The 17,781-nt window shown below is 36.3% G+C and overlaps 1 pseudogene; it reads left to right on the top strand.

Moving 5' to 3' along the window:
* Window positions 1-17,781, top strand: part of LOC149153437 (protein NODULATION SIGNALING PATHWAY 1-like) — a 100,250-nt pseudogene that overhangs the window by 22,368 nt on the left and 60,101 nt on the right.

The following is a 17,781-nucleotide window of genomic DNA, read 5'->3' as shown; positions in this document are numbered from 1 at the left end:
GAGAAATATGAATCCGTTATAAAGAACAATGTTTGGGAAGTGTTCCCAAGACCAATAGATAAATCAGTTGTGTGTTGGAGATGGATCTTCAAGGCTAAGCATGCACCAGATGGAAGCATAGAGAAGTATAAGGCCATATTTGTGGCCAAAGGATTCTATCAAGTTGAGGGAATTGACTATGAGGAAACATTTACTCCTATAGAAAGGTATTCATCCATTAGATTAATTTTTTCACTGGTTGCGCAGGTGGGGTAGAAGATCCACCAGATGGATGTAAAAACAACATTTATCAATGGTGTTGTTGAGGAGGAGGTTTACATCGAGAAACCAGAAGGTTTTGAGACATTTGATCAGGAGTCCCATGTGTGCAGACTCAGGCGAGCATTATGCAATCTCAAACAAGCACACCGTTCTTGGTACACCAGGATCGATAGTTATCTCATTAGTCTGGGCTTCACCAAAAGTGAAGTGGATGTGAACCTCTATCACATTTTGGTTGATGCATAAAGTGATTATCATTGTTTTCTATGTTAATGATTTAATATTAATAGGTGATGAGCAGCTGATAAACTCTTGCAAGGAGGACCTTGCAAGGGAATTTGAGATGAAGGACATGGGTCTCATGCACTACTTCCTTAGGCTGGAAGTATGGCAAGGTGATGGGGAATTGTTTATGTCTCAAGGAAAGTATGTCATCGAGATACTACAAAGATTCCACATGGAGAGTTGTAAACCCATGAAGACACCTCCAACGACCAAATAGAGGAAGGAGACTGCAACTTCAGGTGAAGAGGTGGATGCTACCATTTACCGACAATTAGTAGGTTGACTATTGTATCTTGTGGACACACATCTAGATATGTGCTATGCAGTCAACTAGTTGATCCAAGCTATGGTTAGGCCAACTAGATTATATTGGAAGGCGACTAAGCATGTCTTATGGTACCTCAGAGGCACTACCCAATATGGATTATGGTACAGATAGACAAAGGGAGTGAAGTTGTGTGGCTTCAAATTTGCAGATTGGGCAGGGAGTCCATCTGACTGAAAGAGTACATCAGGTGGATTTTTTAGTGTTGGGTCCGCAGTGGTTTCTTGGTACAACATGAAGCAAAGGTTTGTGGCTCTGAGATGGTATGAGAAAGATACTTGTAGGATTGTTTGGTGAGATGATGGATCCAACTGTGATTTATTGTGATAATCCTAGTTGCATTAAGCTCTCAGAGAATCTGGTATTTCACGATCGATCCAAGCATATACATATCTGGTATTAACATTTACGGGAATGTGTGTAGAGGCGGATAATGTTGCTACAATACATTCCGATAGAGGAACAAGATGCTATCATCTTAACAAAGTCTTTATCAAGAGGGAATTTCGAGTTCCATAGGTGGTTGATAATCCCTTTCTTGCTGAGAGGGAGTGTTGAGAAGTGCAACAAGAAAGTCTCAATTTGACTTTGCCTTGTTCAAATTGAGAAAATTCAAATTTCCACGTCAACAGACAACTTGGATGCAATTAACTTGTGTGACATGTCTCTTGTCACTTAGTTAGCTTAGTAAATTCGAGTTAAAAGGCTTGAAGTTTAGTTAAGCATGTGTGATTTCTAAATTTTAGTATTCCAGTTCAATTATAGCCAATTGTGTTAAGTTAAACTAGTTCTAACAGGTTGAGGAACTAGTGGAAGGTCAGTTGTGCAATGGGACAACTATCTAACAAAGTGGTCATCCAGTTAACTGATCAATCAACCTAAAATAACTAGTGCATGCAGAGAATTTGAGTTCCCAGCTGTGGTGGAGATTCCAAGGCAGTGTAACAAGCAGTTGTAAACTAGTTTGAGTGTACAGGTGTTGCATACAATCAGATGATCAAGCCTTGGGAATTGCGCAATCAACTGGATGAAAATTCCTAAAAGATAAGGGATAATTCTCTAGGAATTGCGCAAGGAAATAAGGGTTCAAGCAGAGGCAAAAATTGACTAAGTCTGGGCCAGATCTTCTCATTGAGTAGAGAGATAGATTATTCACTTGCATGTTGAGCATAGACATAGCTAACAGTTGTAAACATATTTATTCATCTCATTAATGCAAAGAGGCTTGAGTGGTTTTTCCCAGTTGGCCCCCCCTAGAAAAAAAACTATGGATGTGTATTATTTCTTATTGAATGTATTTGATTGTTGTTCTAAATTGTGAATTGAATTCTGCAGAGTAGCATAGTAGAATTGTGTCTCTTGATTTAGATTAAAATTTCTTGAGTAGATGCAATTCTATCACCAATTTTTTACAACTACATGTTGTATAAACTCTTTTAGTCACCTTATTAAAAGGTCTAAGAAATTATCTCCCAAGAGACCTTCTACCCTTAAAGTTAGTTTTTAGAATTGATGAATGTATTCCACTATTAATCATATTTGAGAAAGCTTGGCTAGTTGATTGAAGTGGTTGCTTTTGTTATCGTTAAGGTGCTCTACTAGTGCTTCTAAAAGGCATGACCACGTGACTATGTTATGCTTTTGTATAATCAAAGATATCACAAATGTTGATCTAGTTCTAAATAAAAATAAACCACTTTGACGCTTTATGTAAGGGGAACTTGTTGATGTTCCAGTCATTATTCCATTTGGTCGATCCATTATACTAGATCATTTGCACATCCTTACATTAGGTGTCAATTATTTCTTTGTTCCATATGATGATTTTTTCTCCTCTATTCCTACTATGTAGAAAGCTCCATGTTTCCCCCCCTCCAAGTGGATTGTATTTTAGAAATACAGATAAGCTTAGCATAACATGATTCACATGTGCTTGAGCATGTCTACCATTCCCTACAATGTATTTTTTGCATCCATTCATTCGGTCTTTCCAACATAGTGTGGTTAATTAATTCCAATTTGTACATTCTTTTTGCCGACTTTTATATATTTTGGTTGCATTCCCTAACAAATTTGAATAAAGCCACAAAGAGGTATTCTTAATAATTTATTTAATTTTGATTAATTAACAAATTAAAACATTGAAGATCTGTTTTTTTTCATCATTTACAAGAGTAAAATTAATTTGGTAAATCATCATCCATTGAGATATTTCTAGATACTTTCGAGCAAAATGGAAACATGGGTTTTGATCCTTGTTTTCACATCATGGTGAAATACCTATTGGATTCGCAAAAACTTGAATAGAAGGCTTTGATAAATGCATAAACTAACATAATGCTAACAAGGAAGATCACACAACAACAAGGGCAAAATTCACATTTCTTCCAAAACGCATGACTGGGCACATAATCACTCTTTTTAGGAATCAATTTGCCTATGTTTGGGATCTAGATGTGTAGTTACTCCATAGGAGAAGTCTTAGCTCAATTGGTTTCTTTTTTATTTGTATAAATAGCTAGAGGGATTAAAAACTAGGAGATCATTCCTATACACAAACTTTTATGTAACCTCTATACCATTTTTTATTCTCAATATATATCAGTTCTAAGTTCCAACTATTAGTGAGTTTTTGTTGTGTGCACTCGTTTTCATGTGTAGACAACAACTCTATATTTATTGTGCATACTTCTCATAGATAATAGCTCTATTTCTACTGTGCATACTTATAGGTAAAAGTTTCTTTTTGTTTCTTTTAAGTTTTGTTTATATATCATCTCTTTATTGTTTTAAACTTCATATCACATTACATTTGATAAATTGTAGATTTAGATAAATTTTTATTTGATTAGCTATGATTTTGTGATCACATTTTACTTGTTTAAGTTGTAGCTTCATCTCTAATCAAGTTTGAATATGTTTTTATTAGCAAGGACTAAATTGGTCTTCAGAGTATTTTTATAATATTCTTTCATCCATAGCGTTGAACAAACACATTCTAACTAACGATTATACCATTAGATACCACAACGTATGAATCCAAAAAGTTAAAGTTGATCAAGCATTTTTTCATTTAAGTTTAGTTAAGCAATTTTCAATTGTTGAACAAGTGTTAAGATTCTTTTCAAATGACTAAACGACATAGTTAACATAGTACTATTGTGAGAGCCATTGATCATTTTGAGGCAATGGAATTTTATAGTCCAAATTTCTAACAATGAAATTGTTGTAGCCTTAGATTGAAATATTAATTATTGCTTTATTTTGAAGTTTTAGTGCTTTGCATTGAGGTAGTTTAAGAATAAACAACATTTATATTCTTTACAACTCTAGTTTCAGTTTCAATTTCATTCTCATTTTTAACCATATTAAAAAATTGTACTAATTACTAAGTACAACATTAGAAAAGACTAAAATTAATTCCTCACTTACAAAGGATTTACTTCAAAAGTTTACTAACCTCAGTTGATAATTAGTTTTTTAAGTTATGCAATAAGTTAGCATAACACTATCTTCAAAATAAGTGAATTTCCCTTTTTTGGTTGAAGTTTTTTCCAAGTTTACTTCTTCAAACAAAGTTTGGCTTTTAGTTGCGACTAATTTTCCTTCATTTGCATGGGATCCACCTCATTGTATAAGCTAGAATTCAACTACTATGTTGGTGGATATGACTAAACAGAGGTCTTGTGAGTGTGACTAATTGTTTTCCACATGCAAGAAACACAATACCACTGTGGTTAAGGTGACAATGGTGGTGTCTCTCTCTTCGGTACATGATTAATAATCACATCTTAAATCCTAATATGAAGCACCAGCCAATCAATTAGGTTTATCTCGCGTGGTTGGGAGGAATGATTGGGATCCTCCCCACCCAGGTTCAATTCTCGTGAGTGACATCTTGAACTTTGATGTAATGGATGGAATATGGAATATCTAGACATGTCTATATATGGAATATATAGACATGTATCTAAGAAAAAATGAAAAATAAAATATGAAGAACCCACCAAATAGAGAAATTTGCATTATGCAAGCAAGCACACTAATTTTTGGAGTTTTACATTGCACTTTCATTATACCCTAAAAATTAATCAAATGTGTGATGTGAAGTGATTTTTTCCCTTGTATGGTTAGAATAAGTGTTTGTGTGTGACTAATTATAGATGGGTTTAGAGTTTGCATTTACATATGTCTTTATTTGGAAAGTGTTTGTTGTGATTTAATACATACCTTTAGGTTTAAACTCACCTCCTACCAAAATTAGTTAAGTAGGTCCAAATTGTCTTGAGCTCACAATGCATTTAAACAAGATAAAATAACCTTTGAGTATTGTTTATTTGCATGTCTATCCAATCTAGGCATGCTTCAATCATATATAATAACCAATCCAAATAGATAAATGGTTTAGAATCTCCACATAATAGTGTAATAGCTACCCATAGAAGCACTCTGATACGGATTGTTGAGACCCTTGATTTACTCGAATACAAAAGAGAACCCAAATATTAAATGGAAAATATAAAATACGAGAGGAATTTTCCCAAATAAGATGATGGTCACATTGAAATTTTTCTACACCTGTTTATATGAGCTTAGGAATTAGAATTGTAATCATTAATGGATTATTGAATATAGGTTCTTATCGACATCATACACAAATGTCCTTTATTGCATCATAATTGTATCTTACATGCATTTTTCATTCCCCATTTTTTCAAGAGATCAAGCAGAATGTGTGACGGGAGAATATTAGGGTGGTTTAAGTAAATTAGATGGGTCAATATGGTAGGTTAAATTAATTTGGTTATTAGGTCATATTAGATAACTTAGGTTAGTGGGCTAGGTGGGTTAGGTCAATTAGGGAATATCAGGGTAGGTTATGTATTAGTGGGATATGGAGATTGAGTGGGTTAATGGAGAAGATTAGGTCAATTAATGGGTAATATGTTGAGTCACAAAAATTACCATCTTTTCAAAGCTTTTCCTTTGTTTTAATGCTTTTCCAAAAGTTCCCATAACTTTGTATTAAGTCTTGTTTAATGCTTTGTGTAGGATTAGGTTCAAGGTATTTTCCAGTGCATTTATTTTATTTTTAAAGTTAATTTATGACTAAATATTAGAAAAATAACATGCTTTCACTTATATTTGAAAATTGGGTTAGCTTGTAGGTGATTACAAGAACAGGTGGATCTTGCAATAATGTATATTTCAACCAATTTCGCCAAATTCAAATTTGATCTTCAACTATTAAAGATATTTCATGGATTTGAGATCATTAATGAATTAACTTGAACATGGAAAGAATCACAAAGCTTTTGATGAGATTCATTGTGATTTATTAGCAAACATCTTGGAGATATTATTAACTTGTGAATTATTAACAAATTGTTGTAACCACACGAGAAACTTGTGGAATTTCATTTAATATTTGTTATTTTAGTTTCAAATCAAGTTAATGTCTAAATAAGAGTTCTTTTTTCATTCTAAAGGAGGATTCTTGGAGCATATGTCCAACTTATGATGGAATATAATAAAACTAATTGATATTTTCTTTCACATAGATTGTCATTCTCTAGTTTTTGATGTAGTATGTTTTGATTTAATTTATGATATTATAGTTAATTTGCTGCATTATTCATGGGAGATTGGGCTCACTCCAAATAGATCATGGTGGTGTTTTATTGCATGTTATATATCTTCATTTACTTCTACAATTTGATTTCATGGACAATCTTTTCCTTTCACAAGTTAGATTATTTTTCCTTCAACAATGATTCATGGAAACATGAAGTGCCTAAATCATGGCAAGAGACAACTTGAAGATAGCAAGGTCCCAATAACATGATTGGTCTTCAAGTACATGATCATTGCTAGGAACGAATGAGTTTTCTTTTCATTGATGAAGTGTGGTGTATTTCATTTTCATAGTTAATATATATTCATTGATTTAGATTATGAAATATACCAAATAGAGTATTGGTTTAGAAGCTTTAAATCTTTAATCTTGAATACTTAAATACAACCTAATTTACAACACTTGTTGATAAAGTAAGGTAGAATTAAGTAATGGATCTGTCTTTTGCTTCAATGATTTCTTTTCACAAATTTAAGCATCAATAGAATAAACATTAAGCATTTTAGGAAAATAACACTACAAATAAATAATTGTACACACATTGTTTTCATTTCACAAGTTTACGTACTTTGAATTGATAAAAAAATGTTACACAAATCATGCAAATTATTACCTAACAAAGTTATGACAATTTTCTTTTGGTATCCTTTGTCATAGGAGCTTATGTGGATTATGTGAGTAGGGGAGGTTAGCTTTGAAGGGTTATGTGGGTACATGGGTTAGTCATGCTAACATGTTTTTATAGGTTAACTGGGTACATGGGTTAGGCATGCTAATGTGTTAGGATAGGCTAAGTGGGTTGACATGGTAGTGGGTTAGTGGGATAATCAGATTAGAGGGGCATGTTAAGAGTTGGGTGGGTCAAGTAGATTAGTGCAATAGATGGGTTAAGTAGGTTAGTATGACAACCCCAAGCTAATTCCCCTTCATTATAAATATTTCATATACTTTAATTTTAACTAAAGAAAGGCCCGAGAATTGGCACACAAATTCCAGAGTTTAAGGAAGGAGATTGCTTCGGATTTGAAGGAAACTTGACTTGTTTTATGACAAGCCATAAATGGTTGGTAGGTATGCTTTTAATTGGACTGATCATATCAGTTAATGGATTTGGGGTAGAAAGGACAAAGATTAATGAATTATGGGCTATATTGGTAGTTGGGACGATTGAAGTAGACTAAAGGGAAGTGATGGGGAGGTGCTCGATTAACCACATTCCCCACGACCACGTGAAGAGAACTATTGTGACTAAGTTAGCAGGAGGTGAAAAAGAGTGTCTGCTAATGCAACCATAATGGTTGCAACACGATAGTGAAAGGACCTACGGAGAAGCTATTTTTCCCTTAACACACAAAATTTGAGAAGAAAACATTCTCGATGACATTCTCATGTACTAAGGGGAACGAGAACAAAAAAGAAGAAGAAACTCTTAGGAAGAGGGAGAGCATGGATGACTATGTGGAAAAGGAAGAAAAGCCACAACACAAGAAGGAAAAGGAGCAGAAATCTCTATGCTACTATCTGAATGCAAGGAGCAAAGCAAACATTCAATTGAGCATTGGAAGGAGATAAGAATATCTCTCGGGTGAGGGAAATAGTCTTTAGATTCCTTGTAAGATTGGAGGGTGGAGATGAATTTCTTTGGATTCCCTTGCCAGCTTGGGTGGAGGCTCGTTCCTAGGATTCCTGATAAGGAAGGAATTATTTAGCCCCCTTTTCTTGTTTCCTTGGTTTTATAGTGAGCTCTGGATTCCCTTGTTGATTTGAAGGTGGATGCATCGCCTTTGGATTCCCTTGTTGATTTGAAGGTGGAGGTATGAGCCTCTATATTCCCTTGGTGATTTGAGGGTGGAGGTATGAACCTATGAATTCCTTTGTTAATTTGAGGGTGGAGGTATACCCTCTAGATTCCCTTACTGATTTGAGGGTGGAGGTATAAGACTATGGATTCCCTTGGTGATTTGAGGGTGGAGGTATCGCCTTTGGATTCCCTTGGTGATTTGAGGGTGGAGGTATAACCTCTGGATTCCCTTGATGATTTGAGGGTGGAGGTATGATCCTCTATATTTCCTCGCTGATTTGAGGGTGGAGGTATAACCTCTAGATTCCCTTGCTAATTTGAGGGTGGAGGAATAAGCCTCTGGATTCCCTTATTGGTTTGAGGGTGGAGGTGGTGGATATTCCTCGTTTGAACTTGTGATAGTAAAGTTACAACTGTTATTGATGTGGTTAAAGGGTGGAAGTGGTGGACCTTTGGCTTCCCTATGAGATATTGACTGCATGAAGTAGTTGGTGGGTGGAGGTGGATGGTCCTTTGGAGTCCGTGTTTTGACTAGTAAAATCATTTAAATCCATTAAGCACTCATCCTCATGCTATGGAGTCTAGCTCGGGGGTGAATACTACAAGAAAGGCTTGGCTTTAGTGTATATAAGGTTGGGCAGAGAGTTGAAGTCTTAATATCAGTTTCCAGGCTCATATTATAAAAGATAAGTGTCTCCTTATGCACTTATGATTTAAATGTTATATACTACTAATATGTTGATTGATAATGGCTTTAGTTAATGCCGAGGAAAGATGATTCCTATATGAATGAGAAATATGGAGTTCTTGCATGGTTTGAAATGGATTAAATTCCCGCTTTATTCTGAGCATAAATTCCAGTTGAAATGCTTGTGCGCAATAATTACATGATCTAGCTGTTATTTCCTCAGTTTGAATATTGTCTATGTTGCCTGTATAATAAGAGACAAATAGATCTGTATTCTATGTAATGTTTTTCCTATCAGGGCTTGGTTTAAAATTTATAAGCTCAAGAGAAGTAGTGTGTTCATATTAATGTATATACATGACTAGGCTAAGTTGGTACTTACTTACTTAGCCGAGACCATATAAAATCTCAAGAGGGATAACTCTAGAATATGGATATATATATGTGTAAATGGTCGAGATAATATAACCCTGGATGACTGATATATCTATGTTTTCATGTAACGATATTTATATGATAGCACAAGACTAATACTGTTAATTTTCTCAAGTTAAGGACCATGGATGTCAATCTCGCATGGAAATGCATTACAAGTGCCTAGAATATGTTTTCAGGAATGAGCTTATTTTTTGTGTTTGTCTTGAGCTTGGAATTTGGCTTAAGGTTGTGTATGGTGAGATGGGCACATCACTATTAATTGAATATATGTTTAGACTAGAAATGAATTGGCTATTCGACCTTGATTTAAATCTTGTAAGCTCAGGAGGAAGATTTGTATATATATGCATGTGTGTATCTATGTGGCCAGGTCTAACATATATATATATATATATATATATATATATATATATATATATATATATATATATATATATATATATATATATATATATAGCTGGGATAAGATGGAGTTTAATTATAAGAATAGAAGAGATAGCGAGAGGCCTATAAATGCATATTCACTGTAGGTGTTACATATATAGGTTGCAGGACGGTTGGGCTGAAAAGATACCAAGTCCAGGAGGGATAGCTCTAAAGAGTTACGTAAAATCAAATGTGTATAAGCCCATGTATTTTCACATGGTAGTAACCCTTAGATCTTTGGAGGAATGGTGTTAAGCCTGGTTACAACCATGCGAATCAGAGCCATGACCAAGGGCATAGGCAAGAGTGATCCTAGCTATTGGATGTAACAATGTTAGAGTTTTCCACATGTACTAGAGGTTTGGTACCCTAGAGATTTCGATGGGAGCCCAAGGTAATTCCACCAGATTTGAAACGTTGGGAGGACATGGTAGGGAGGGGTCAGATGTTAAGCATTTGACGCATCGAGGTGGAGGACCCCCCAAATCACATATAAAATGGAAATGTTTGCCATGCAAAAGAATACTAGGTGAGACCCATGACTTCTGTGGCAGGTGACATGGCCTCTGAGCCACATGGTAACCCAGGAGGTAGGACACATGTTATTTGAATTTGAGGTTTTTGTGGGGCCAAGTGGCATAAAAATGAGTGACACATGGCATACTTAGAGTGGAGCCACGTGGAGGGTGATGTCACCTTGATGCTTTGTCCTTAGTGATTTCTTGAGGAGTTGGGTGCAAACCCGTTGGGGTTTAATACCCGCGGTGAGGTAGCAATGGTGGAGTCCAATTACACAGTTGTTAGAGAGAATATTGGTTGAGGCGGATAACTAAATGGACTTACACATCATCCTGGCAGTTAGAATGCTTCACGGTAGAGGATGGGCTGGGACGATGTGGCAAGGTTGGAGACCATGCACACGACTACAACAAATGACTATGGGACATGTGGAGGAGGGTTTTGCAAGGGGTTTGTGTAACCCTAGAAGATCCGCCCCAATAGTTTCGATGGGGGAATGCTATGGAATCCGTCGGGATTTTAATCATGAGGTGACATGGCCATAGAGGGGCCTGCACCTGCATATATTTATCTTGTATGCATTATATATATATATATATATATATATATATATATATATATATATATATATATATATATTATGGTCCTAGTAAGTTATGGAGTGGGGACAATATGTGATATGGTATGAATGGGCTGACAACTAGGGTTGTGTTGTCAAGTGGTGATGACGTGGATAGCCACGTGGGCACCACATGGCAAGTGACAATGACGTGGCACTGTCTGATAGGCTAATATTTTAACAACTACATATTTTGATTTGGGAGTCGAATTAAGAGAAATTTTATATTGTTGGAAAGGTCTCAATGAGTTGAAAACAATTATGTCATGTGTTTTAAGTTTTGAGAAAGTCGAATAAGGTAGAAAAATTTATACCCCATTTCCATGATAGGACATTGGAGGTTGGGTTATTAGAGTAACTACCCCCTTCTACCCTCAGTAGGGGCTAGGGATAGTAGGGGGTATGTTAAAGAGTGATATCAAAGCTTCTAGGTTCAACACTTGGTTTGGATGGACTCTATAAAAAAAGAAATGTTGACAAAGGTTTGACTCTAGACCTTTGGCCCTGTTATAGAATTTACAGAGTAGTAGGTTCCATGCCTGGACCTTTTGAGATGAGTGGAGCTCTAGCTCCTAGCATAATAATCGAATGTAAAGATGATTGTGTGCTACTCATAACACTCAATAGTGGAATTGCATGTTGATGGCAAGGATGCTTTTGACATGAAATGAGGTTGCCTGTGTTTATTATTTGGCATCTTGAAGGTATTTATAACCTATTGTTATGGATATGGATGTTTGTTATTCCTTTAGTTTTGTAGAACTACCTGCATGGTTTTGCGCATGATTCCTTAAGTGGTGTATTCTTACACACTTGGGGATGAATGTACATGTGAATGCTCATATGACATGATGGATTTTGTGGAAATCCCTATGTTGCTTGTATTTCAGGTTGAGTTTATATACTTATGTATATGATGATTGGATGGGAGAAGCCAAAGGTATGTATGCTATATGATAGAGAGCCTCAGTGGATTGGAGGCATGATAATGGTGACTCTATTAGAGATTCAAGTGGTTTGATGATTGCTTGTTGTAGGTGCTGGTTATAACACTATGATCATGGACTGTATGATTGCTTTCTTATGTGAGTGGGTGCTGGGAGTAGCACTGTGATTGAATGGATATGTGTTGATTGTAATATTTCCTGCATATACATGATACATTTCATAAATGTGGAATTGTAAATTATAAAAATGGCAGATGCTTATATGTTAAATGGTTTTAACTGACCTTTTGGGACTACATATGCCATTGATCACTGGCCTTGGAAAGGAGGCTGAATTTAAGGATTATAGATGGCCTTGGAAAAGAGTTTGAACTTAATAGCCATTACTGGCCTTAGCAAGAAGACTAATATCTTAAAACTTATAATGTTGGTTGAAAAGAAAGTTGATATTAAATTTCAAAGGCTATTTTTCATACTGATAATAATAGTCTCGGTCAAGAGGCTCATTTGAGTTAATGTTGAGAGTCTATTAAAAGACTAACCTTTCAAATCGGGGAAGGCATGATTGTAATTTAGCTGGTATATGCATGTGCATATAAATTCTTATTTTTTAAAATTATGCTGAGATATAAATTATGCATAAAAATATGCCTTGGATTTTGAGACATATGGCTAATAAATAAATCGAGATATTTGTTTAGTTGCAGGACAACATGCTTAGTATAGCATGGTAGGGAAATGACTAAGATGTTCTCTACATTAATAATATTAACAGTCAAATGAAAATGAAAATTCTTAAAGAGATTGGTACAAAAATAAGAGAGTGGCTTGCAAGAGCTCTCAAGCACTTGAGACAACAAAGTTTAATTCTAGAAGAGAGGGAAGAGGAGGGGGCCTTTACCTCAAGACCCTTTGATAATTATTGAAGGACTCCTCTTGGGAGAAATTGGTGGGGAACTAGAAGTTTAAAAGGGATGCCATAAAATATTCAAGAAGGACAGGACTAAGATTTTATTCAAGAAGAATTGAAAACACTAGAATTCATTGGGATTGAGTGGTTGTGGTTGTTGAATATTTTATGTTTTGTGTTCCTCAATTAATTTTATGTTCGATTTTCCATTTTTAAATATTGATTGTGCATTTCCATGCTACCTTATATATGGTTTTGTATTTTTGTTATGATCTTTTATTATGTTTCCCTTCATTTTCTTCTTGGTCTTTCCTTCTATGTTTCTGGGGTCTTGGGAAATTGTTAAGGATAAAAAAACACTAATGGAGCTCAAGGAGAGATGAGTGGAACCAAATAGGAAATGTAAGACCCGAATGAATCCCATCACATGAATAAAGGATAATTGAAGGCATGAATGAAAAATATGATAGTCAATTGGGATGGTTGGGTCCATAGGAAGAAATGGATAGTTGCGAGACAACCATGAAAAATTGCACAAAGGGAAGTTCTCTAATATTTAAATTGCATGGCTAATACACACACACATGCGCGCGCGTGCACACACATACACACACACAAATGCATCCCTTTTATTATGATGCAGTGAATGAATACTGATGTTGGCTAGTACGGAAGTATTTTAGTCACGAACCACCATTGTAGCAAGATATGTAAGTTATCCTTTAAAATATGACAATGCGAATGGCAAGAATTTTGATTGCCATGTTTGGGTAACTAGTGAGGTTACTTAATGGGTTCTCGACAACATGGAACACTATTGGACAAGTGGGTAGGAAAGGCCATTGCTAGAAACTCTGTGGGAATGATGTTCCTGAGTGTGAATGGCTTGAACAAGAAAATACAAAGTTGACGGAACTGTTGGTCATTGCAGTAGCAATAATTTCAATTGATAATGTTGATGGTAGTAGAAAGGGAAAGGTAAAATAAATGGATTTGGGGTAAAAAACTCCTTGCCAAATTGGAAATCGTTGTTCTCAATGTTGTGCATGCTTTGCATGAATAAATGAAGTTCTCTTGAACTTAACTCAATTTACATATGTAAATATGAGATATGTTCATGATGATGTCAATGTTTATATACATATATGAATGCCATTATGGCAGACATGTTTTTTCAGGAGTCACTCTTGTGGAAGAATGATGGTTTATATTTATTTAATGTAATGTAAATGGCATGTAAAATTTCTGGTTGTGCGAGGAATAAATTAGGAAAAAGTAGCCCTGGTTGATTATGATTTTAATAACATGTGAATGTGATTCTTATATTACATCCATGTTTACACTATGAACAAGAAATGTTGAAATATATATCAATAGATAAAGAGCAGTGTGATCTGCATCATGCTAGGACAAGCATGGACAATTGAAGGGACCACAAACCCAAGGTTTGGGCTGTGAGTGCATGTGGTACAATGAGGAAAAGGCACATAGGTGGAGAAAGTGCTATGGACTCATGTTGCATATTAGGTGGAGCTCAAATAGAGTTATGAAAATTCTTGATTCTTTTGTGAACAGGTGGAGGTCAACTCTCTGGACTCCCATGGAAGATATCTGGTGGAATGGATAGTTTACTCTGGATTCCTATAGGAGACATGCAAAGGCAATGGATTCTAGATTCCTAATGTGCAAAGTGGGTGGAGTGTATTGGGCCTCTATATTCTTGTAGTTTGGGTGGAGAACCATTAGTTTTGGATTCCATGAATTGATTGTGTGTGGAGCTGCAAGAACTCTAGATTCCTTGAATCAGTTTTGGGGTGGAGTTGTAGGTGTACACAATGCACTCTAGATTCCTGGACATCAGGTGGAGACAATGTGGACTATGGATTCCCTTGATTTGAAAAGGGTGGAGGTGGGACACCTATGGACTCCCTTGATAAACATATGGACAAGAAAAGAGGTATAATTTAAATTATTGCAATTTCTTTATGATGAATCTCATGAGAGATTGTATGCCATGTTATAGGAAAGCATGGGAATCACCCAATCTCAGTGAATGGAGCTGGCTGCAGGACAAGCAAGCAACACTTTGATATCTTCAAGCTGTGGCTTAATTTTCTTGCAATGGATATATATATATATATATATCCATTGAGTTGTTGGGTAAGCAACTATGTATGGTAAAATACATTGCAAATGTTGTACAAAGTTGAGTGTATAAAGATCCATATCAATTGTGCTTGGTTTAAAGCATGTGTTGTTTGTATATGGTTATAAAACACCGAGGACAATTTTCCTCCAAGGGGGAGGGATTTGTGACAGCGCCAAGCTAATTCCCTTTCATTGTAAATATTTCATATACTTTGATTTTAACTAAAAAAAGCCCTGAGAATTGGGACACAGATTCCAGAGTTTGAGGAAGGAGATTTCTTGGGATTTGAAGGAAACTTGAATTATTATATACAATCCATCAATGGTTGGTAGGTATGATTTTAATTGGACTAATTAGATTAGTTAATGGATCTAGGTTAAAAAGGACAAAAAATAATGAATGATGGGTTGCATTGGCAATTGGGGCAGTTGAAGTCAACCAACAAGAAGTGATGGGGAGGTGATGGCTAAACCACATTCCCCATGACCACGTGAATATAACCATTGTGACTAAGTAGGAAGGATGCGACAAAGAGTGTTTTCCAATGCAACCGTAATGGTTGTAGCACGATAGTGAAAGGACCTACGACATAGGGTTTTTTCCCTTAGAAAATAGAATTCAAGAAGAGAACATTATCGATGACATTATAACGCACTAAGGTGAATGCGAACAAAAAAGAAGAAGAAACTCTTATGAAGAGGGATAACAGGGATGAATGTGCGAAAAAGGAAGAAAAGACATAACAAATGAAGGAAAATGAGAGAGTTCTTTAGCACCCTTTTCTTATTTCCTTAGTTTTATAGTGAGCTTTTGATTCCCTTACTAATTTGAGGAGGGGGGAATAGACGCTGAATTCCCTTGATGATTTGAGTGTGGAGATATAAACCTCTAGATTCCCTTGTTGATTTGAGGGTGGAGGTATAACCTCTGGATTCCCTTGATAATTTGAGGGTGGAGGTATGGGCCTCTAGATTCCCTTGATGTTTGAGGGTGGAGGTATGAGTTTCCATATTCCCTTGCTGATTTGAGGGTGGAGGCATGTGATTCCATATTCCCTTGTTGATTTGAGGGTGGAGTATTGCCTTTGGATTCCCTTGATGATTTGAGGGTGGATGTATGATCCTTTGGATCCCCTTGCAGATTTGAGGGTGGAGGTATAGCCTTTGGATTCCCTTTTTAATTTGAGTGTGGAGGAATAAGCCTCTGTGTAACATTCTCCTCCCACATATACCCAAGCAACTGGCCAACCAGGGTAAACATGTGATGAGAAGCCACTAGGATATGGTTTTACCTCCTAAGTCACGTTAAGGAAGTGGAACCAATGGAAACACACCATACATACATTCAACATCAGCTTCAGGACCCTTAGGAACCAATCCAACACTTTAGACAGCTTGCCCTTGGGTCCCACTAAGATTTTGAACAACTTAAGCCTCAGTCGTTCTCATGCTATAGGCATGACAACGTCCAGAAACACATATTCGCTCTCACAGGATTGCTTGCCAGCATCCAGAAACTCATTTAGTCAGTGCTATGCCAACATCCCCAGAATTTGAGCCACTTTTTCAGGCCTAGAGCCCAGGTCACTGCCCATAATTGAACCATTTATTTAGAATAGTAAAATACCATGGAAATGACAGTACTAAAGAAAATACTTGTTTAAGACCTTGACCAGACCCCTACTAGCCTTGACAGGTATTTCTTCAAAAATATCACAAATATGTAATCTACAAGTGTAAATAATAGATCTGAGCATAGGGGTCTCATCCTTAGCTGAGAATCGCCAAGGACCATTGATGCCTCAACACATCAACTGCCATTCCATCCATTAATTCATAGATACATTGATAATTCAATTACAAGTAAAAACATGATGAAAGCCATACATGGCTGCTGTCATAAAATACATACATAGACAACATACTAGAAATAAAAATACTCATGAAAGTACAACCATATAGACCACATATAATCCACCAAAATTCTCATAGAGATACAAGGAGAAATAACCTTTCATTAATGATGCAAAATCCAAACCCGGGATGGGACTTCCATGTTCCACCCGACCATAGAATGTCTGAGCCAAATCTCTCTTTAGCCATTAACCCCCGTGCCATATTCCAAGCATGAATATGGGATCTCATAGAACACATCAATCACAACTCATCCATGGCTTCCAGAGGCCATCCACCTCAACCCATAAAACAATGATTCCACCTCACAGCCGCACATCACAGAACCATTATTAGATCGACCTCTTCCCAATCCTTCCAGGGCTCCAAAGAATTTGTCCAACCAAGGCTCCAAGACTAGTAACTCAACCCACAACTTTTACCAGGCTCTAGAGCATTTGTCCAACCAAGGCTCTAGGACTAGTAACTCAACCCACCAAGGGCTCCAAAGTGTTTGTCCAACCAAGGCTACGGGACTAGTAAATCAACTCAAACTATTACAGGGCTCCAGAGTGTTTGTCCAACCAAGGCTACAAGACTAACACCTCAACCCAAGCTAAGGAAACATGAGAACCAACCAAAAACACAACAATGAAAATAAACCTATAATCACCATGGCTATCTAAGAAATGGCAAGGCTAGGAAATCCATCGTCAATCCTAGCCATATTCCATGCCATTGATAGATCACAACCAATAATCCACATGCATATGCCACACAAGCCAAAACTAGTGAAGAAATCATACATGCAACTCGGTTCCTGCAAGAAAATATGATGTAGTTGTTGATCCCGATGCCCTCTTGCACTTTCCTTCTCTTCCTTTGT

Source organism: Pinus tabuliformis, chromosome 9 (assembly GCF_031772625.1).
Source record: "Pinus tabuliformis cultivar Carrire ecotype Pingquan chromosome 9, CPIR1, whole genome shotgun sequence".
Classification (NCBI taxonomy): Eukaryota; Viridiplantae; Streptophyta; class Pinopsida; order Pinales; family Pinaceae; genus Pinus; species Pinus tabuliformis.
Note: the sequence above shows the minus strand (reverse complement) of the source record. Positions and strands in the feature narration are given on the sequence as shown.